Below are 24,153 nucleotides of genomic sequence, written 5' to 3'. Positions count from 1 at the left end.
GCCTGGGACAGGGTAGAAAGATTATCTCGGGTGAGGGCAAGTCACCCTGTTTGTTTGTTCAAACCTCTTGCCCCTGAGTTTATAAGGGTCTGGGTGTGTCTAGGTTTCTGTGGTCGACTTTGTAGAACACCTCAAGGCCATGACCAGCAGTGCCAACCTATTTAAGGTGTGAAGTTGAATGTTAAAGAAAACTGTGCTGCCTGGCTGACAATCTACTGAGACAGTGCCTACCTTCTCTGGCTCGACACAGCCTATTTCTGCTGAGCTAGAGATTCCCCCTGGTCCTGGGGTGTTAGACATCTGGCCCCTGGAGAAAAGCTAAAACACCTCAAAAGCTAAATAGCTAAATTCTCCCTTCTCATTTCTCTGTCAGCAGCCACTGTTTACTTGTCCAGACTTCTTCCTGCTTACTTCTTCCATTCTTTACACTCTCACTTGCTGGGGGTTGTGGCCGGGGGCCGGGGGCTGGTTGCTATCAAGAGTGGAACAGACAGAAAGTTTTTGTCCTGGAGACCAGAAGATAGAAGAGTTTCTCCTCCCCGTTTCCACTCGACTTCAGGAGTGGGTGCAGGGGCTGCTGACCAGCAGTGGGGGAGGAGAGGGAGCCGGGTCTGAGTTTGGCTTACTGAGCTACCCAGGGAAGGGACACAGCCCTGGGGACTCACACTCTGCAGTGGGGCTGCCTAGAGACCCCTGCAGCTGCAGACAGCAGGAAGTACACCCACTTCTAGCATGTGCACTGGTTTGCCCTTCCTCCTGGCCTCATCAAGTGAAGGCCTCAAGTTGGAAATGGCATGGAGCATGTCCGACTCAGCCCTTGAGTTTTCTGTAAAAGGTAGAACCACAGGAGCCACAAGATAAGGTGGGTGTAGCTGCAGAAACCATGTGCCAGGCCGTTCCACAGGACCCATGCAAGGACAGGATTCCACACTAAGGTAGGAGGTATGCTGGCCAGCTTCCCCTGCTTTGTCAGATCTAGCATCTGTCCTCTGTGGAAAGAGGAGAAAAGCTAAATTTGGGGGCTATGAGGGTAGACAGCAGAGGGTACATGTCTGAACCAGTTGGGTGGGAGCTAAGCGGCTTTTTGCGAGATTGGTTTCTACAGCGCTCAGGATTAAGCCTCAGAGGTCTCCTTAGCGAGCACAAGGAGCGCTGCGAGTCAAGACAATGTTCGGGAAGCACGTGCCCAATTAATTCTCCTGCTGGTACCCGGTGTCAGTCACTCACACCGCAGTTGAAAATGCCAGCTCCTCCCGCTATGCAGCACTGCTTATGCTGATGGGATTGCAGGAGCCCTGGTCATCGTGGCTGTCACAGAGAAGGGAGATTTCGTTTGGCTGCAGGTCTTCTTAATCACAAATACTTTTTCAAAAATTTGTCTGGAGACCACTAAAACAAACAAGAGACTTCTCTTTTATAACTCGCCATTGTGTCACATGGAATTTGTCGCCATACCCCCTCCGCTAACAGTACTTGGGATTTCACAGTCTCTCTAAAACCTTAATTGAGTTTGGAAACATTCTGACTTTACCCTGTCAGAGCTGAAGGAATGAATACTGCAGGATGCTCCGCTCGCCATTCTCACCACAGGTACAGGAAACATGAAATGTTGCTTTGCGGGGACGGCAAATGTAAGCAACAGAAGGGGAGAGAGCAAGACCACTTTTTCAATACAAATTGCCGAAACTGACAGGGAGCTAAACCCTTTCACCCGGCCCATCAGACTACAGTACAAGGGGCAACCCTGCACTGTGGGTCCCCTCAAATCTAGCGCTGAAGGACTGATCTTCTAGGCGGTCACACTAGAATGCTCAGCCCCATCCCAGCTCAGGGCAGACGCGTGCAATGCCCATACCCATCCCAAGAGATGAGTCCTTCACCTGTCATACCTAGTCAACACAATGGACCCTCAAACTCCACTTGCAGAATATATTTTATTTTTAAACGTGTGCCTATATATATGACAAGTTTATAAATTCATGTCATCTACAACACAGGTCCAAGCATAGCTCAGTCATTCCCGGCAAGACTGAAAAAGAACATCTCTGTGACTTAGGAGAGTAGAGCAATGACAATACTTCACTGAAAGTTCAGTCCATTAGATCCATCAGTCAGCGGCAAGCCCACAAAGAGAAAGAGATGGAATCAAATACAGACAGAGGCACAGCACAGCTCAGATTAGGAGTCAGGGCCTGGATTTCAGGTCAAATCAACTCCTCTTCAGCTGTATGGCCTTGAGAAGGTTGTTTGAAACCTTGCTTTACTTAATTGTACGACGAGCTAATGGCATGACAGAAGCTCTAAGACCAGCACCAGAAATTCCAACTCCATGAGAGGTGGGAACAGGTAAGAAATTAGCACTGTCACTACCCGCTATGACTATGGTTCATTTCCAAATAAGCCATACCCTGATCCACAAGAGAAATAAACTTTGTGACTGAAGGCAGCTGACAAGTATTTTATATATGAAGTATTTATATATAAACGCCAAAGCCTGCAAAGAGCTTGAATAAAAGCCAGAATCAAAGACAAATGATACACTGTTGTCATAGGAATGCTAGTTTCATCTTGCCATAAAAGAAGCATACTGTCCCTGTGTTCTGAAAATCTATCTGGAAAGAGTAGTTGTCTACATTTAAAAAGAAGAAGAAAAAATGAACAAGTGGGACTATATCAAGCTGAAAAGCTTCGGTACAACAAAGGACACCATCAATAGAACAAAAAGGCATCCTACGGTATGGGAGAATATATTCATAAATGACAGATCCGATAAAGGGTTGACATCCAAAATATATAAAGAGCTCACGCACCTCAACAAACTAAAAGCAAATAATTCAATTAAAAAAATGGGCAGAGGAGCTGAACAGACAGTTCTCCAAAGAAGAAATTCAGATGGCCAACAGACACATGAAAAGATGCTCCACATCGCTAGTCATCAGAGAAATGCAAACTAAAACCACAATGAGATACCACGCCACACCAGTAAGGATGGCCACCATCCAAAAGACAAACAACAACAAATGTTGGCAAGGTTGTGGAGAAAGGGGAACCCTCCTACACTGCTGGTGGGAATGTAAATTAGTTCAAACATTGTGGAAAGCAGTATGGAGGTTCCTCAAAAAGCTCAAAATAGAAATACCATTTGACCCAGGAATTGCACTTCCAGGAATTTACCCGAAGAATGCAGCAGCCCAGTTCGAAAAAGACAAGACGCACCCCCATGTTTATCGCAGCACTATTTACAATAGACAAGAAATGGAAGCACCTAGGTGTCCATCAGTACATGAATGGATAAAGAAGATGCGGTACATATACACAACGGAACATTATTCAGCCGTAAGAAGAAAACAAATACTATCATTTGCAACAACATGGATGGAGCCAGGCGGAGAAAGACAAGTACCAAATGATTTCACTCATATGTGGAGTATAAGAACAAAGAAAGAAACTGAAGGACCAAAACAGCAGCAGAATCACAGAACCCAAGAATGGACTAATAGTTACCAAAGGGAAAGGGACTGGGGAGCATGGGTGGGAAGGGAGGGATAAGAGGGGAGAAAAAGAAAGGGGGCATTATGATTAGCACGTATAATGTGGCGGGAGGCACGGGGAGGGCTGTGCAACACAGAGAAGACAAGTAGTGATTCTACAGCACCTTACTACGCTGATGGACAGTGACTGTAATGGGGGTTGTGGGGGAGACTCGGTGAAGGGGGGAGCCTAGTAAACATAATGTTCCTCATCTAATGGTAGATTAATGATACCAAAAGAAAAAAGAAAACAACAAAAAAGAAGAAGAAAGCACCAAATAAGGAATTTCAGAAGTGTTCCGTAAAACATCTTTTCAAAATTTTATTTTTATCCAGTTTTGCCACCAGTTTCTTAAAAGCAACGATCAGAAGCTATTTAGATAAAAGTGCTAATCAAGTCTTTACCGCAGGGAAATCTCAAAATTTCTGTCTTCCTGCAAAATAAAAATTAACTGTAAATCGGCAAGGCACTACTCCTAAAGTCTTCAAACTTGATTGAAGGAAAATGACCCGTGCGGTCCACTTCTTATCACAGCGTTCCTGGTGACGCCATTTTTCTACTTGCTCACTGCCATCTCAGGGCCATGGAAGGTTTCCTAGCGGGCGGGCCGACATGCTCGCTTATCTACATTATGGCACTGCCAGAGCATTCAAAGGTTTCATATGAATACATTTTTTCTTTGTAGCAAAAAGAACCAGCTCCTAACTCTATAGTAACAGTCAGGCTAAAATTTCATGAGAAGACTAAAGAGCTTCCCATTGAAGAGATTTGGGGCTCATCCCCTGCAAGTACCGGAAGGGAGAGCCTCCGCCCAGTAGCCAAACTTGAGTAGACCATGGTCAAAGCAGAAAATGAAAAGCAACTGGGTCTCTCGTATCTCCCCAGACAACTTAGTACCAGCCTGCATAAAGCCAGAGAAAGAAAAGAAGACCAGAATCCTTAACCAAATTTTACTTGAAAAATTTCCAAGGCTTTGGGACCCCCCCTCATGCTATTCACTCAAACATGTCATGCAAGCAAAGCTACGGTTAAGATGGAGCTCTAATTTGCTGCTAAACTCCTTTCTTTCTAAATAAAACTCGTTTATTTCAAAGTGCAAGCCTTATAAAAATCAAGGGAAGAGAATCCCTTTGCAGGCTACCATATAGCTGACCTGTTAATACATTTAATTTCCCTCCCAGGATTAAAATAAAATTATATTGAGATCTAGGCTCCAATACTGCAAGCATAAGATTTATGCAAGATTTATGCTATCTTTGTAGGGTTCTAAACAGGGCTTAGCACAACTGAGCCTTCCTATTTCAACGAAAAGCCTGATGTGTGAAAATCTTCCTCTCCCCTAGTTTCAAAAACATCTATTGATTAAAGAAAGTTGCATTCAGTGAATAGGACGAACAACAGCTAGTGCAGCAAGACCTGGAAGAACAGCTGGCTTTATAAACGTGATAACAAGTTCAAAGGATCCTCAGATATCCAGTTCTGGGAAGATTCAACTCCGCAAACCTAAGCATTTTGAGCAAAGTCTTCATGGTACAGCTTATTGTAAAATATTCTTAGTATAAATTCTCCAGGATTAAGTGCCTTTAGAAAGATAAATATACAAATCAAAGTTAAAATCCACTTGTTCCCTCTTAGTAACCGCATAAAGAAACAAAGGAATAAACCGAGTCAGATCCAATTAATTTTACAAATCAAGATTTCTATGCGTACAATGACGAACAAGAGTTTTCCACAGGTAGCTCTGAAGTCACAACTATTAATTAAACAGACGGCACTATGAATTATCCCCATTAATGAGAACGAAAGCCTCAATCTACTGACCTTTTAGGACAAAATCTTGTTTTGTTAAAACATTTTTTCTTACACAGTTTCATCAGCTATTATCATAGATCATTAAAATGGAAGTGTTTTCAATCTTAAAAAAGAAAACACGAAACTAAAATCCAGCAATTTTCTTCAAGAATGGAAAACAAACTGTGAAAGACAGTAAAAAGAAACCAGAACTCTTTTAAATGGACCATGTTTAGATTTTTTTCTCACAAGTGTCATTTCCATCTTTAGTGATAAATTTATACCTCTCAACTTAAATTACCAATGCATAATTAATTAAAGCACGTGTTAAAATCATTCATAAAACCTAGATTTCTCATATATATATATATACATATATATATATATATATATATATGTATCTTACTTGGTTTTGAACACATTCATAAAAACATACATCCCGAACCTCTGTTACACCTTTAATATTTGCAGCATTCCTTTTAAAGTCTATTTTGCCCATTCAACCAAAGACAAATTTTCAACCTCTCACCGCTTTATGAGAAATACTTACTGTAGACAAAAGGATTCCATTTTCTTTCTGGGAATATTCACCTTCCCAGAGAACGCTTCTATACAGTGTGCAAATTCACTGAGTTTTATAGTAACAAAGTTCTCATGCCACAGAACCTAGTGTAAATGAAATGGCCCTGCAGCTGCCTTCAGAACCCAGCTCACCTCAACCATGATACAGCTAATTGTTAAAAACGGTGGCTGAGACATTTCCATACATTCAATTAAGGAGCTCTGACGAAGGCGCTGGCATCCATCCACTTCAAAGCAAAATAATCTGCAACTGTATCAAGGCACGGATAACTGAGTCATCTCCCACACAGGGTCAGTGTTAGAGGTCTCCTCCATCTTTACAAAATGCAAACCACAGCTTATCGTGTCATCTCGGAAATCAATTCTTCGCAATGCTGCACTGGGTCAGAGCTTTCAAGGAGTCTCAGTCATGGATAAATCCAGACTTCCAATGCAGAGACAGGGAATTCTCACAGTTCCTTTCCCTTCCCTGAGCAGCTCTCCTCCATTCCCCACTTGACAGCTCCTTAAGTCTTCCCATTGTTAATAGTACCGAAAGTCCCACACCTCTGAAGGGAGCTAAATCTTTCAACTAGGTGAGCAATTTCCAAACCCATGCTTAGGAGAGAAGTCCAGACCCTACAGGTCCCATGATACAAATACATTCCTTGGGATAAAAAGCCAAAGATCATTCATTGTCTTTTGTTGCTGTTTTTAAGAGAAGACAACAAGCAAGGTGCTTTTTAACTCTCAATCGAAAGCATTTTATCTCTGATATTAATCAAAGTATTAAAAGTGTTACACGCAACATTTTGTAATCATACTACCCTCTAGACAATGCTTATTGACTTAGGAAGTTTTCGCTTCACTTACACAATTCACATTCTCTGCATCAAAAATTTGAAATATACTTAAAGGAATCATATCATACTCTTTCGACGATGAATTTAACCATCTTAGTTTAAATTCCCTACATTTGATAATACTTAAGAATCCACATCTCTGGTGTTACTATTTCATTCTTTTCATTTAAAGCCTTACGCCAAAGCATTTCCTGTCAGATGATTCCAAATACCTCTGAAACAGCACTTTTTCCCTAGAACAAAATATAAATGACTGAATTCCTTGACAAGGCATCTTACACTCTCTCACACACACACAATCACCTACAATCCCAAAGAAGTATCTAGTTTCAGCAAAGAAAAAAAAAAGTTTTAATATTTCTCCTCATTAAGAATTCTGCACTTCACATGCATCTTTTTAAACAATCCCAAAGTCCACACGACTTACTGCTTAAAGAGGAAGCCTGCAAAAATCCTAAACAACTATTTAAATCTTTAAGCAAATACCTCTCGGCCCCACACAGCACATTTTTTTTTAAAGAAAAATATTAGAATGACAAGGCACAAATCTGAACAATTCTCAGGAGAATTGTGTACTTTTTCTATCACTGAGTTAAATGCTTCTGAATTGATACCAAATTTTTAAACAAACCAAGACCTTGTCTTTCAGAGGTACTCCAACAACATGCTGTCACTCTATTTATTAAGGTGCACTTAACTTAATTACACTACAAAACACAGGAAATCCTACGTGCAGCTCTCAAATTTAAGGAGTTACAGACCAGTCGAAGCTGCTGGTCACTGCAGATCTTCCACACCTTCTATGTGGGATGAGCTCTGTTGGAACCAGGGCTCAAGTTTTCCCACTCCAAACAGCCAGAATGGAGAGGTGGGAAGGATCAGGGAGGGAGGGAGGAGAAAGAGGAGAAAGAAAGAAGAAAATGCAAAAGGGAACACCCTGCAAACGTGGATATGAGCGAAGCACTAAAGAGTCCAATTAGACAATAAGATTGCAGGATCCCCTTCAAAAAGGGTGCGAGCAGCCCCTAGGGCACAGCATCATCACACCGGCTGCTCTAGGAAAACTCAGAGAAGTCAGCCATCAGTTTGAAAGCACAAACTGATGGCAGTAACAGTTCCTAGGTTAGAGAAGGTATTTTATTGTTAACGGACTGCGCCAAGTTAAGATTTAAGAGGGGGAGAGACAACGTGTAGGCAAGGAATGCTCTGATACTTTTTTCCCCCAACCTGAGCCACTACAATTACTCTGATGTGAATTTTTGATGACTTCCGACGTCTTGCATGGTTAATGATCACTTCAGCTGTCATGTCTGGTTAACGTGGAAAATGCATTTGCTGCATTGGGATGCAGTGCTGTGGCCACGGATTGTAACACCAGTTACGTTACGTGTGAAGCTGGTCCCTTAACTGAGCAGCAGGAATTTGCAGGTGCCATGATGCTAAAATAAATGGTAGTTAAAAGATGTTATACAGCAGCAGGCAGGTTCTGCCATTTTAGCCTTAGACAGAATGTGTGGCTGCAACATACACCAGCATCTCAGATCGCCGTGCCCTCAACAACAGCACTATCCTTCAAACGGAACAGTAAATTCACCATCTTAAATGTCTGGCCTCTCAGTAGTTAAAAGACTTCAATACTGTTTAAATAACTATTCAGATTAATAATAGCTTTGTACAGAACGGACGGTATTTGCATTTCAGGACTATACGGACAATGAAACTGTCAGTGACACAGGAAAATGCAGACATTTGATTAACACATGCTCAGCTCAACTGTCACTTTTTTGTACAACATTTAGGGAAAAATACATGATGTATAAATAATGAATATTCCCATTCTACCGTAATGATTTTTAAAAGACCTCCTCAGAAAGGGATTTTTTCCTCTGTGTTTTGAGGTATAACCTGAAACCTGGAGACTACGTTAAAATACTAACGTGTTTTTCACAGTCACTAAAAGAAATTCAATGCAGCAAACAAGTGTGCAATATGGCAAGCTTGTGAAAAAGCAAAGATGAAACTGCACTAAGAACCAGGCACCAGATGATTAAAATCAGGCCAGTCAGGTAAGTAGACCATCATTACAGTGCAGACTGCAAAAGAAAAACCGAGAACGACCCTTCATCTTCAAAAACAAAAACCACACACCCTACAATGGCAATCTGTTGGGTGCGAAACCAACATCTATACTGCCCAAAACTGAAGGGCACGTGATATACACCAATTTCACAATGTATTTTTATACACATATTAACTTGGCTACATAGCATCGAGAATTTGGCTACTTAATAAGGGTCTTATTAATATATAATCGCCATTTCGGTATTTAAAGAGGCAGAACCAAGTTGGAGATCTTTATGCTTTAGAACAAAAGTAACTAATAATTAATTCATATTTCCTGTCTCAGAACTTTTGCCAATTAAATTGCTCCGAGTTGAAATGTTTCAGATCCGTCTGGCTAATAAAAAAGACAGATGAAAAGGCGAACACAGGAGTGCACTGGTGTCTGAACAGTGAATAACAATGAAAGAACTTACGTGACCAACAAAATCACTGCTGTATCTGTTCGGATGCTGCCAAAGGGAGGAATTTTATGTACATCAGAGGAATAACTGGTGCTATTTATACCGTTTTTCTTCAAAATGAACAAATAAAAATGTTATACCTTTTTCTATTTAAAAAGTTTTGAGGCGATAGTAAAATAATTTTTTTTTAATTTTTAAACAGAATGGCTGAACAGGAGAAGACTGGACTTTGAAGCCACATACCTGGTTCAAAGCTAGAATGTTCACTTTTACTAGCTGAAGGTGAGTAGATTTACCCTGAGGTTAAAATCCAAATCTCTCCTCTCAATTTCCTCATCCATACAAAGATGATAATCCCTACCAACCTCAAGGGGTTGATAACTGTCTGGCCAATGGGTTTCGGCCCTGGGGCAAGTTCACCATGGATTCAGTTGAGACCAAGGAATGACAATGGAACATTCTCGGGGGTAAAAGGGTTTATTACCCGGCTGGTTTGGCCGGAAACAGGTAGGAGATAGGTGGAGCACTAGAACTAAGTCTGCATCCAACATACTCATACTGGCAGGTCTGTCATCCTCCTCCGTCCCTGCCTCCACCCAGAGCACTGGGCCGAGCTCTTTGTACGGTGACTCAGTCAATAATAGCTTATCGCCTGTGGGTGTGGAAGCAGTAGCCTAGCAGTGGGCCAGTTACATCCTTAAGTAGTTGAGGTGAAGGTGAGGATCCTGGACATAGGAACTTCGATTTTCCCCACGATAATACACAGAGTATTCTACAAACTCTACTGACTTATATCTTTGTAAAATGCTATTTTAGCTTTTTTCCAAAGATGCCAATTTGGCAACATTTTGTCACTTTTAATTATAAAAATCTCAGTTTCAAAAAATTCTTCTAGTAAACAGCTGATACTAAATTACAACTTATTTAATCACAACTCTGTATCATTCAGTAAGAACTTCCGGAAGACAATTACAATTTTTAAATATATATTATATTCCCTACTATCAAATACGGTTTTTATTAGAAATCTAAGTTTCCACAATGATATCATTCAAAAGAAACTCAGCATTTAATTTAAAGGGTAAATCTTGCCTTCCAAATCTTATTAATTAGACTTAATAGGATTAAAACAGACTGTGGGTAAAATTGCAATATTTGCAGAATCTCTTGCCTGGCCTTAGAGCATCTCCATATCAATCGGTGTTTCCAAAGGGTGGAGAGAAGTAGTCTATCTCCCTATCGATATGTAATTGCAAGGGCGAGCGAGGGCCTATCTGGACCAGAGAGGTTGGGTGGGGTCCCTTCTTCTGCAGCCAGGTCACGAGAGACACGGGAGAGCAGAAATGGATGACTGCTTGAAAGCAGTAAAGTGGGCTTGTCCCACTTTATTTCTCCCTCTGACTGATTTCGGTTTCAAAGGTATTTTGTCCTGGGATTTCCCCCCCAGTTACTCACAGGAACGGTGTTCAGTGGTAACTTTCATGATTAATGAGTAAAGCCTCCCTGGAGGCGTCAAAAGTTGAGGTTGGTTCTTGCTCTCTTCTCTTCTTTTGAATATGTAAACCGTGGATAGATGACAGTATCATTTCACTTTTTACTGTATCTGTCCGCTTTCAGTTACAACTACCACCAAAAAGCAAATTACACCTTAACAGCTCCTATTGTTTCAGGCACCTCTATCTAGGAAGGGGAGGAAAAGGACAGAAAGAAATGTGTTGTTGGGTAATTCTTTACAATCCTGTGAGACTAAGTGAAAGAGAGCTACACCGAATCATTATTCACTCAGAGCGTAGACTTCTGGAGAACACAAAGAACTACAATAAATTACCCGTGACAGAAGAGAAATTAAATACCTGGGTGATTCAGTACTAGCACTGGCCTGGATGACTCAGGGTTTGTGGTAGGAATGTGCAGTGTCAGCTCTCCTGATACACAAAATACCACTTGTGTTATTTCATTTTCAACGAGCAAAAAGAGGCAACCTGGCACCACAGAAAAGTATAGGGAATCTTCTGACAAGTTCTCCATTGTCCAATCAAGCAGAAGCCAGGTCTGGGATGGAAGAACTACGGGCCCCAGCCCGGCTCTGCCCCACATCAGCCCTCTGACCCTGGGACTGGGGCTTCCCCTTTCTCTGGGTCCCAGTTTTGCCGCCAGTGAGGTAAGGAGTTTGGCTCAGGTGACTTCTAAGGGCCTGCCCACCATGAAAAATCTACAAATGCAGGCTATTTTCGTCAGTCATTAAATTCAAGGTGTAATCTAGGCCCCTTCAACTCTTGGTTTTTTTAATTCTTACTTGTAAAATCACAAAGCTTCTCTGATTAACATTTGGGGCAGGGCACGCTTAAGAAGAACTTGTCTTTGCTTTTATTTTTCCCAACTGGAGCGAGCGCCTTCCCTCTCCTCTCCATAGGTCCCAATTCCACTCGCCCTTCAGGCCCACTGCCGAGGAGCCTTCCCTGATTCCCTAGCCCACACAAAGCTCTGCCTTTCCAACGGTGGCATCCTTAGGGTCAGTGCCACACACCCTGGCTATCTCTTAGGCTGATCTTGCCTTTCGAGCCAATCTCAGAATGTGGGTGTCTTGCCCTCCCGTGCCAGCCCACAGGTACATTCCACAGGAAGTGGCTACTTGACTAGGGCATGTGGACAGGGAGGGCTAGATGTGAGGGTCACGTAGGGTGCCCCTCTGCCTCCACCCTGCTCTCCTCCACAAGAGAGCCTGAAGCCTGCCCCTCAAGTCCCAAGATTCCGTACGTGACCTCACTGGATATCGATGACCTGATAGGCCGCACTGTTGCCATGGCAGCATGAGTACGCAAACAGTGTTCTTGGAGAAGCTCTCCTACCAGTTGGTGACCAGAGAGCGGTCTGGCTGCCTGAGAATGTCTGACTGGATCAACCATATTCGGTGTGGCTTATCCTCTGTGCCCTGGGAGGGCTGCGCAGCAGGTAGGCCTAGGCGGGACATCTGTACAAGAGTCACACAGCCTCACCTGGCTGCCACATGTTCCTTTCGGGCCTGCCCGCAACACCTCAGAACTTCCCCAGCTGTTAACTCATACCGGTGCTCCTGCTCACCGCCGAGGGCAAGTGAAGTGTCATCCCTGGGCAAGCGTTCAGAAAGTTTCTAATCTTTATCAATGTAGCCTTCCCCCCACCTTTGGGCTACAAATACTTCCTTCTGGACCTTTTCCTGATTGGCCATTTAGCAAGTCATGTGCATTTCTGTGTAAACGCAGCAGTCTGAGGAAGAGCTGTTCCTCATTTCCTCCCCCTCTGAGTAGAACTAAAATAGTCTTTTAGTAACATGTCTGTACAGTGTGGATGATGTTTTTCACCTGGGCTGCCGCTGAGCCCACGTATCCTTTCACGGTGGTCGGATAACCTCACCTTCAAACCTGGGCATCTTCATCATACTGTCCACATGGGTCCCATCAGACACATCCCAGACTGAGCCGCTGAGTAGCGGGGAAAAGGGTGTCATATCCACGGGAAGAGCAGAAGAGCCAAGGGGAGTGATAAAGGGACACTGAGACCTAACGGCTGAGGAAAAGACGTCCCAGGAGATGGTGCTGATGTGAGCCTAGACTAGGCACCCACATTCTGGCCTGAGCCTCCTGGTCACTCTGCTTTGGCAGTTGGCCTTTTTCAAATCTACATGAAAGTATCAGAGGGCTAGACTTCAGCGTGGTTGAAAAAGGCAATACAAATGGGGCTCAAGGGGAGAGGAGTTCTTAACTGATTTTTGTTAGATTCTTTTTTCCAAAACTTGAAAGGTATTTCCATTAAAGCCGCCTCAGAAGTGACAGACTTTAACAAATGTTTCCTCTGTGGTGGAAGGGAGAGATGGGGGGGATCCTGATCGCCATCATTTTCAGGTTGTGTTTTATTCTGGGAATGGGGAACAGATTTCCTGGTCTCCTGCTGCCACACGCTCCACAGAATTGCTTCTGCAGCCAACTTCGCTTCTCTAGGGGATTCATAGAGGTGATGGGCCAAGGCTGGGTTTTAGATGCCAAGCAGATCAAATGGCTTCAGCAGGAGACCAGGAAATCTGTTCCCCATTCCCAGACACGACAGAGGGAAGGTCCTGGTAGGACACTGTGGACAGGAGGAGGGCCTGATCGGTTCTGGTTTTCTTTGCAGGAGCAGCAGCGGCTTCCCCTTCTCCTACACCGGGCTACTGTCACCTCCTCTACCAAGGGCGTGGTGAAACCCAGGTGACCTGGCATGGGGAGACATACTGCCTGGTTGGTGGCTACCGGTCTTATGGGGATGCACCTGTGGCCACCCCAGAAAAGGTGGAAGCAGAGAAGCCAGTCCCCAGGCGGGCTCCCAAGAGACATGCAACTTCAGCGTCAGACCAAGAGCTAGGCTGCCCCCCGCCCAAACTTCGGCGGCTGCAACATCGTGGCAAGAGGCTGACCCCACAGAAGCTTGCTGGCCATGCCACTTGTGTAAGGAGGGCAAGGGTTTAAGTGCCTAAAATAGCTAACGCCTCTCCCTGCACTGACCCAGCCCTGCCATTGCCCACCACAGGAGACTGGAACCGGAGCTGCCCTGAATGAGCCTTCCTCAAGAGACCCAGAAGAGCTGCTCCCAGAGAAGGAACAAAATGGAAAGAGTTGAGCAGCACCTCCAACGGAGGCCCACAGGCTTCTTTATTCCCAGCCCTTCCTGACCCCAGTATGGCCTCGTAGCATAAATAAAATGGTTTTCTGTTACAGTGTTTGACTTTAAATCCAGCTTGTCCAAGGCCAGGCCCCAAACCTCCCTGTTCCATTAAAGTGTATTCCCACATGGCATACCCGATCCTTTAAGACCTTAGCCTCCAAAAAACACCTTTGAGGGCAGCTTCAGAGATGTGCTTCCCACAATGACACCTGTACAACTTGGGGCAGGTCACAGGCAGGTTCTGTAAGAAATGCAGAGCCTGATGAGTATTTCCCTCCCTGTGTGTGTGTGTGTGTGTGTGTGTGTGTGTGTGTGTGTGTGCGCGCGCGCGCATGCACACGCACATGCAGGTAAGGAGAGGAGAGGCAGGATTGAGTAGATGGTGTTCTGTCTATCCATTTATTCAACACTGAGCACCTGTTCAATACCAGCCTCTGTGCTAGATGCTTGGGTTTTACTGGTGAATAAGATGATTGAAGCCCCTCTCCTCCAGGCACCCAAAACTAAAGGAACAGAGAAAAAAGAAAATGGTATGATTTCAAGTAATTATAATTGCTATAAAGAAAATTAAAATAGGATAAGATGATGGGGAGATAAGGGGGTGCTAGTTCACACAAGTAGTCAGGGAAGGCTTCTTTGAGGAGGTGACATTTAAATGGTGATGTGAGGGAGGGAGTCTCACGTGAAGACCTCAGGGTGAGTATTCCTGGAGGGGGAAATGGCGAGTGAAAGATCCTGAGGTAGGAATGAGGCTGGCCTGTTCTAGGACCAGCAGAAAAGCCAGTGTGGTGAGATGAAGAACGATAAAGATTGAAAGACGTGATTGGACAAGTAGGCATAGCTGCACCGTAACACGCCTTGGTGAAGTTTGCCGTGGTAAAGAGTGTGGATTAAGGGGGATGCGAACACATGGGAGGGAGTTGAACAGGGTAGTGAAGTGACCTGCACCGAGGAAAGGAAGGGCACAGAGAGGAGACACACCTGGGAGATGTCTGGAGCCTGAACCCACAGGATCTGGAGATGCCCTGAAAGGGGAGGGGCAGGCAGAGGGTAGGAAACATCACCGTGACATTCAGGCCAGCTTTGGAGCCAGGCCCTGGGCTTCCCTCCCTCCACCCTGTTTCCACTTCTGCCCATTGCAAGCACCCGGATAACTCTGGTTATAGCTTCTGTCCCCCAGCTGTCCCTCTGTCCAGGTCTGTCCACCGATACTGGGGTCTCCTAGAGGACAAGGCTTTGCTAGTGTGTGCCTGTTTCCCCCTGCCTGGGACAGGGTAGAAAGATTATCTCGGGTGAGGGCAAGTCACCCTGTTTGTTTGTTCAAACCTCTTGCCCCTGAGTTTATAAGGGTCTGGGTGTGTCTAGGTTTCTGTGGTCGACTTTGTAGAACACCTCAAGGCCATGACCAGCAGTGCCAACCTATTTAAGGTGTGAAGTTGAATGTTAAAGAAAACTGTGCTGCCTGGCTGACAATCTACTGAGACAGTGCCTACCTTCTCTGGCTCGACACAGCCTATTTCTGCTGAGCTAGAGATTCCCCCTGGTCCTGGGGTGTTAGACATCTGGCCCCTGGAGAAAAGCTAAAACACCTCAAAAGCTAAATAGCTAAATTCTCCCTTCTCATTTCTCTGTCAGCAGCCACTGTTTACTTGTCCAGACTTCTTCCTGCTTACTTCTTCCATTCTTTACACTCTCACTTGCTGGGGGTTGTGGCCGGGGGCCGGGGGCTGGTTGCTATCAAGAGTGGAACAGACAGAAAGTTTTTGTCCTGGAGACCAGAAGATAGAAGAGTTTCTCCTCCCCGTTTCCACTCGACTTCAGGAGTGGGTGCAGGGGCTGCTGACCAGCAGTGGGGGAGGAGAGGGAGCCGGGTCTGAGTTTGGCTTACTGAGCTACCCAGGGAAGGGACACAGCCCTGGGGACTCACACTCTGCAGTGGGGCTGCCTAGAGACCCCTGCAGCTGCAGACAGCAGGAAGTACACCCACTTCTAGCATGTGTACTGGTTTGCCCTTCCTCCTGGCCTCATCAAGTGAAGGCCTCAAGTTGGAAATGGCATGGAGCATGTCCGACTCAGCCCTTGAGTTTTCTGTAAAAGGTAGAACCACAGGAGCCACAAGATAAGGTGGGTGTAGCTGCAGAAACCATGTGCCAGGCCGTTCCACAGGACCCATGCAAGGACAGGATTCCACACTAAGGTAGGAGGTATGCTGGCCAGCTTCCCCTGCTTTGTCAGATCTAGCATCTGTCCTCTGTGGAAAGAGGAGAAAAGCTAAATTTGGGGGCTATGAGGGTAGACAGCAGAGGGTACATGTCTGAACCAGTTGGGTGGGAGCTAAGCGGCTTTTTGCGAGATTGGTTTCTACAGCGCTCAGGATTAAGCCTCAGAGGTCTCCTTAGCGAGCACAAGGAGCGCTGCGAGTCAAGACAATGTTCGGGAAGCACGTGCCCAATTAATTCTCCTGCTGGTACCCGGTGTCAGTCACTCACACCGCAGTTGAAAATGCCAGCTCCTCCCGCTATGCAGCACTGCTTATGCTGATGGGATTGCAGGAGCCCTGGTCATCGTGGCTGTCACAGAGAAGGGAGATTTCGTTTGGCTGCAGGTCTTCTTAATCACAAATACTTTTTCAAAAATTTGTCTGGAGACCACTAAAACAAACAAGAGACTTCTCTTTTATAACTCGCCATTGTGTCACATGGAATTTGTCGCCATACCCCCTCCGCTAACAGTACTTGGGATTTCACAGTCTCTCTAAAACCTTAATTGAGTTTGGAAACATTCTGACTTTACCCTGTCAGAGCTGAAGGAATGAATACTGCAGGATGCTCCGCTCGCCATTCTCACCACAGGTACAGGAAACATGAAATGTTGCTTTGCGGGGACGGCAAATGTAAGCAACAGAAGGGGAGAGAGCAAGACCACTTTTTCAATACAAATTGCCGAAACTGACAGGGAGCTAAACCCTTTCACCCGGCCCATCAGACTACAGTACAAGGGGCAACCCTGCACTGTGGGTCCCCTCAAATCTAGCGCTGAAGGACTGATCTTCTAGGCGGTCACACTAGAATGCTCAGCCCCATCCCAGCTCAGGGCAGACGCGTGCAATGCCCATACCCATCCCAAGAGATGAGTCCTTCACCTGTCATACCTAGTCAACACAATGGACCCTCAAACTCCACTTGCAGAATATATTTTATTTTTAAACGTGTGCCTATATATATGACAAGTTTATAAATTCATGTCATCTACAACACAGGTCCAAGCATAGCTCAGTCATTCCCGGCAAGACTGAAAAAGAACATCTCTGTGACTTAGGAGAGTAGAGCAATGACAATACTTCACTGAAAGTTCAGTCCATTAGATCCATCAGTCAGCGGCAAGCCCACAAAGAGAAAGAGATGGAATCAAATACAGACAGAGGCACAGCACAGCTCAGATTAGGAGTCAGGGCCTGGATTTCAGGTCAAATCAACTCCTCTTCAGCTGTATGGCCTTGAGAAGGTTGTTTGAAACCTTGCTTTACTTAATTGTACGACGAGCTAATGGCATGACAGAAGCTCTAAGACCAGCACCAGAAATTCCAACTCCATGAGAGGTGGGAACAGGTAAGAAATTAGCACTGTCACTACCCGCTATGACTATGGTTCATTTCCAAATAAGCCATACCCTGATCCACAAGAGAAATAAACTTTGTGACTGAAGGCAGCTGACAAGTATTTTATATATGAAGTATTTATATATAAACGCCAAAGCCTGCAAAGAGCTTGAATAAAAGCCAGAATCAAAGACAAATGATACACTGTTGTCATAGGAATGCTAGTTTCATCTTGCCATAAAAGAAGCATACTGTCCCTGTGTTCTGAAAATCTATCTGGAAAGAGTAGTTGTCTACATTTAAAAAGAAGAAGAAAAAATGAACAAGTGGGACTATATCAAGCTGAAAAGCTTCGGTACAACAAAGGACACCATCAATAGAACAAAAAGGCATCCTACGGTATGGGAGAATATATTCATAAATGACAGATCCGATAAAGGGTTGACATCCAAAATATATAAAGAGCTCACGCACCTCAACAAACTAAAAGCAAATAATTCAATTAAAAAAATGGGCAGAGGAGCTGAACAGACAGTTCTCCAAAGAAGAAATTCAGATGGCCAACAGACACATGAAAAGATGCTCCACATCGCTAGTCATCAGAGAAATGCAAACTAAAACCACAATGAGATACCACGCCACACCAGTAAGGATGGCCACCATCCAAAAGACAAACAACAACAAATGTTGGCAAGGTTGTGGAGAAAGGGGAACCCTCCTACACTGCTGGTGGGAATGTAAATTAGTTCAAACATTGTGGAAAGCAGTATGGAGGTTCCTCAAAAAGCTCAAAATAGAAATACCATTTGACCCAGGAATTGCACTTCCAGGAATTTACCCGAAGAATGCAGCAGCCCAGTTCGAAAAAGACAAGACGCACCCCCATGTTTATCGCAGCACTATTTACAATAGACAAGAAATGGAAGCACCTAGGTGTCCATCAGTACATGAATGGATAAAGAAGATGCGGTACATATACACAACGGAACATTATTCAGCCGTAAGAAGAAAACAAATACTATCATTTGCAACAACATGGATGGAGCCAGGCGGAGAAAGACAAGTACCAAATGATTTCACTCATATGTGGAGTATAAGAACAAAGAAAGAAACTGAAGGACCAAAACAGCAGCAGAATCACAGAACCCAAGAATGGACTAATAGTTACCAAAGGGAAAGGGACTGGGGAGCATGGGTGGGAAGGGAGGGATAAGAGGGGAGAAAAAGAAAGGGGGCATTATGATTAGCACGTATAATGTGGCGGGAGGCACGGGGAGGGCTGTGCAACACAGAGAAGACAAGTAGTGATTCTACAGCACCTTACTACGCTGATGGACAGTGACTGTAATGGGGGTTGTGGGGGAGACTCGGTGAAGGGGGGAGCCTAGTAAACATAATGTTCCTCATCTAATGGTAGATTAATGATACCAAAAGAAAAAAGAAAACAACAAAAAAGAAGAAGAAAGCACCAAATAAGGAATTTCAGAAGTGTTCCGTAAAACATCTTTTCAAAATTTTATTTTTATCCAGTTTTGCCACCAGTTTCTTAAAAGCAACGATCAGAAGCTATTTAGATAAAAGTGCTAATCAAGTCTTTACCGCAGGGAAATCTCAAAATTTCTGTCTTCCTGCAAAATAAAAATTAACTGTAAATCGGCAAGGCACTACTCCTAAAGTCTTCAAACTTGATTGAAGGAAAATGACCCGTGCGGTCCACTTCTTATCACAGCGTTCCTGGTGACGCCATTTTTCTACTTGCTCACTGCCATCTCAGGGCCATGGAAGGTTTCCTAGCGGGCGGGCCGACATGCTCGCTTATCTACATTATGGCACTGCCAGAGCATTCAAAGGTTTCATATGAATACATTTTTTCTTTGTAGCAAAAAGAACCAGCTCCTAACTCTATAGTAACAGTCAGGCTAAAATTTCATGAGAAGACTAAAGAGCTTCCCATTGAAGAGATTTGGGGCTCATCCCCTGCAAGTACCGGAAGGGAGAGCCTCCGCCCAGTAGCCAAACTTGAGTAGACCATGGTCAAAGCAGAAAATGAAAAGCAACTGGGTCTCTCGTATCTCCCCAGACAACTTAGTACCAGCCTGCATAAAGCCAGAGAAAGAAAAGAAGACCAGAATCCTTAACCAAATTTTACTTGAAAAATTTCCAAGGCTTTGGGACCCCCCCTCATGCTATTCACTCAAACATGTCATGCAAGCAAAGCTACGGTTAAGATGGAGCTCTAATTTGCTGCTAAACTCCTTTCTTTCTAAATAAAACTCGTTTATTTCAAAGTGCAAGCCTTATAAAAATCAAGGGAAGAGAATCCCTTTGCAGGCTACCATATAGCTGACCTGTTAATACATTTAATTTCCCTCCCAGGATTAAAATAAAATTATATTGAGATCTAGGCTCCAATACTGCAAGCATAAGATTTATGCAAGATTTATGCTATCTTTGTAGGGTTCTAAACAGGGCTTAGCACAACTGAGCCTTCCTATTTCAACGAAAAGCCTGATGTGTGAAAATCTTCCTCTCCCCTAGTTTCAAAAACATCTATTGATTAAAGAAAGTTGCATTCAGTGAATAGGACGAACAACAGCTAGTGCAGCAAGACCTGGAAGAACAGCTGGCTTTATAAACGTGATAACAAGTTCAAAGGATCCTCAGATATCCAGTTCTGGGAAGATTCAACTCCGCAAACCTAAGCATTTTGAGCAAAGTCTTCATGGTACAGCTTATTGTAAAATATTCTTAGTATAAATTCTCCAGGATTAAGTGCCTTTAGAAAGATAAATATACAAATCAAAGTTAAAATCCACTTGTTCCCTCTTAGTAACCGCATAAAGAAACAAAGGAATAAACCGAGTCAGATCCAATTAATTTTACAAATCAAGATTTCTATGCGTACAATGACGAACAAGAGTTTTCCACAGGTAGCTCTGAAGTCACAACTATTAATTAAACAGACGGCACTATGAATTATCCCCATTAATGAGAACGAAAGCCTCAATCTACTGACCTTTTAGGACAAAATCTTGTTTTGTTAAAACATTTTTTCTTACACAGTTTCATCAGCTATTATCATAGATCATTAAAATGGAAGTGTTTTCAATCTTAAAAAAGAAAACACGAAACTAAAATCCAGCAATTTTCTTCAAGAATGGAAAACAAACTGTGAAAGACAGTAAAAAGAAACCAGAACTCTTTTAAATGGACCATGTTTAGATTTTTTTCTCACAAGTGTCATTTCCATCTTTAGTGATAAATTTATACCTCTCAACTTAAATTACCAATGCATAATTAATTAAAGCACGTGTTAAAATCATTCATAAAACCTAGATTTCTCATATATATATATATACATATATATATATATATGTATCTTACTTGGTTTTGAACACATTCATAAAAACATACATCCCGAACCTCTGTTACACCTTTAATATTTGCAGCATTCCTTTTAAAGTCTATTTTGCCCATTCAACCAAAGACAAATTTTCAACCTCTCACCGCTTTATGAGAAATACTTACTGTAGACAAAAGGATTCCATTTTCTTTCTGGGAATATTCTCCACCTTCCCAGAGAACGCTTCTATACAGTGTGCAAATTCACTGAGTTTTATAGTAACAAAGTTCTCATGCCACAGAACCTAGTGTAAATGAAATGGCCCTGCAGCTGCCTTCAGAACCCAGCTCACCTCAACCATGATACAGCTAATTGTTAAAAACGGTGGCTGAGACATTTCCATACATTCAATTAAGGAGCTCTGACGAAGGCGCTGGCATCCATCCACTTCAAAGCAAAATAATCTGCAACTGTATCAAGGCACGGATAACTGAGTCATCTCCCACACAGGGTCAGTGTTAGAGGTCTCCTCCATCTTTACAAAATGCAAACCACAGCTTATCGTGTCATCTCGGAAATCAATTCTTCGCAATGCTGCACTGGGTCAGAGCTTTCAAGGAGTCTCAGTCATGGATAAATCCAGACTTCCAATGCAGAGACAGGGAATTCTCACAGTTCCTTTCCCTTCCCTGAGCAGCTCTCCTCCATTCCCCACTTGACAGCTCCTTAAGTCTTCCCATTGTTAATAGTACCGAAAGTCCCACACCTCTGAAGGGAGCTAAATCTTTCAACTAGGTGAGCAATTTCCAAACCCATGCTTAGGAGAGAAGTCCAGACCCTACAGGTCCCATGATACAAATACATTCCTTGGGATAAAAAGCCAAAGATCATTCATTGTCTTTTGTTGCTGTTTTTAAGAGAAGACAACAAGCAAGGTGCTTTTTAACTCTCAATCGAAAGCATTTTATCTCTGATATTAATCAAAGTATTAAAAGTGTTACACGCAACATTTTGTAATCATACTACCCTCTAGACAATGCTTATTGACTTAGGAAGTTTTCGCTTCACTTACACAATTCACATTCTCTGCATCAAAAATTTGAAATATACTTAAAGGAATCATATCATACTCTTTCGACGATGAATTTAACCATCTTAGTTTAAATTCCCTACATTTGATAATACTTAAGAATCCACATCTCTGGTGTTACTATTTCATTCTTTTCATTTAAAGCCTTACGCCAAAGCATTTCCTGTCAGATGATTCCAAATACCTCTGAAACAGCACTTTTTCCCTAGAACAAAATATAAATGACTGAATTCCTTGACAAGGCATCTTACACTCTCTCACACACACACAATCACCTACAATCCCAAAGAAGTATCTAGTTTCAGCAAAGAAAAAAAAAAGTTTTAATATTTCTCCTCATTAAGAATTCTGCACTTCACATGCATCTTTTTAAACAATCCCAAAGTCCACACGACTTACTGCTTAAAGAGGAAGCCTGCAAAAATCCTAAACAACTATTTAAATCTTTAAGCAAATACCTCTCGGCCCCACACAGCACATTTTTTTTCAAAGAAAAATATTAGAATGACAAGGCACAAATCTGAACAATTCTCAGGAGAATTGTGTACTTTTTCTATCACTGAGTTAAATGCTTCTGAATTGATACCAAATTTTTAAACAAACCAAGACCTTGTCTTTCAGAGGTACTCCAACAACATGCTGTCACTCTATTTATTAAGGTGCACTTAACTTAATTACACTACAAAACACAGGAAATCCTACGTGCAGCTCTCAAATTTAAGGAGTTACAGACCAGTCGAAGCTGCTGGTCACTGCAGATCTTCCACACCTTCTATGTGGGATGAGCTCTGTTGGAACCAGGGCTCAAGTTTTCCCACTCCAAACAGCCAGAATGGAGAGGTGGGAAGGATCAGGGAGGGAGGGAGGAGAAAGAGGAGAAAGAAAGAAGAAAATGCAAAAGGGAACACCCTGCAAACGTGGATATGAGCGAAGCACTAAAGAGTCCAATTAGACAATAAGATTGCAGGATCCCCTTCAAAAAGGGTGCGAGCAGCCCCTAGGGCACAGCATCATCACACCGGCTGCTCTAGGAAAACTCAGAGAAGTCAGCCATCAGTTTGAAAGCACAAACTGATGGGAGTAACAGTTCCTAGGTTAGAGAAGGTATTTTATTGTTAACGGACTGCGCCAAGTTAAGATTTAAGAGGGGGAGAGACAACGTGTAGGCAAGGAATGCTCTGATACTTTTTTCCCCCAACCTGAGCCACTACAATTACTCTGATGTGAATTTTTGATGACTTCCGACGTCTTGCATGGTTAATGATCACTTCAGCTGTCATGTCTGGTTAACGTGGAAAATGCATTTGCTGCATTGGGATGCAGTGCTGTGGCCACGGATTGTAACACCAGTTACGTTACGTGTGAAGCTGGTCCCTTAACTGAGCAGCAGGAATTTGCAGGTGCCATGATGCTAAAATAAATGGTAGTTAAAAGATGTTATACAGCAGCAGGCAGGTTCTGCCATTTTAGCCTTAGACAGAATGTGTGGCTGCAACATACATCAGCATCTCAGATCGCCGTGCCCTCAACAACAGCACTATCCTTCAAACGGAACAGTAAATTCACCATCTTAAATGTCTGGCCTCTCAGTAGTTAAAAGACTTCAATACTGTTTAAATAACTATTCAGATTAATAATAGCTTTGTACAGAACGGACGGTATTTGCATTTCAGGACTATACGGACAATGAAACTGTCAGTGACACAGGAAAATGCAGACATTTGATTAACACATGCTCAGCTCAACTGTCACTTTTTTGTACAACATTTAGGGAAAAATACATGATGTATAAATAATGAATATTCCCATTCTACCGTAATGATTTTTAAAAGACCTCCTCAGAAAGGGATTTTTTCCTCTGTGTTTTGAGGTATAACCTGAAACCTGGAGACTACGTTAAAATACTAACGTGTTTTTCACAGTCACTAAAAGAAATTCAATGCAGCAAACAAGTGTGCAATATGGCAAGCTTGTGAAAAAGCAAAGATGAAACTGCACTAAGAACCAGGCACCAGATGATTAAAATCAGGCCAGTCAGGTAAGTAGACCATCATTACAGTGCAGACTGCAAAAGAAAAACCGAGAACGACCCTTCATCTTCAAAAACAAAAACCACACACCCTACAATGGCAATCTGTTGGGTGCGAAACCAACATCTATACTGCCCAAAACTG

The 24,153-nt window shown here is 43.2% G+C and overlaps 1 protein-coding gene and 1 long non-coding RNA gene across 2 annotated transcripts in view; one reads left to right on the top strand and one right to left on the bottom strand.

The window, feature by feature from the left end:
• The window catches only part of LOC118934400 (uncharacterized), a 212,594-nt gene that overhangs the window by 100,750 nt on the left and 87,691 nt on the right, over positions 1 to 24,153 (bottom strand). The gene's annotated exons all lie outside the window — the stretch shown is intronic.
• Positions 9,471 to 14,079, top strand: LOC130681164 (uncharacterized). Its single transcript, XR_008994211.1, has 3 exons — positions 9,471 to 9,553; positions 13,421 to 13,731; positions 13,814 to 14,079. It is a non-coding gene; the product is annotated as an uncharacterized LOC130681164 (long non-coding RNA).

The sequence above is a fragment of the Manis pentadactyla genome, chromosome 15 (assembly GCF_030020395.1).
Source record: "Manis pentadactyla isolate mManPen7 chromosome 15, mManPen7.hap1, whole genome shotgun sequence".
In the NCBI taxonomy this organism is placed as follows: Eukaryota; Metazoa; Chordata; class Mammalia; order Pholidota; family Manidae; genus Manis; species Manis pentadactyla.
The sequence above is the reverse complement of the archived record's forward strand: the minus strand, read 5'-3'. Positions and strand labels throughout refer to the sequence as shown.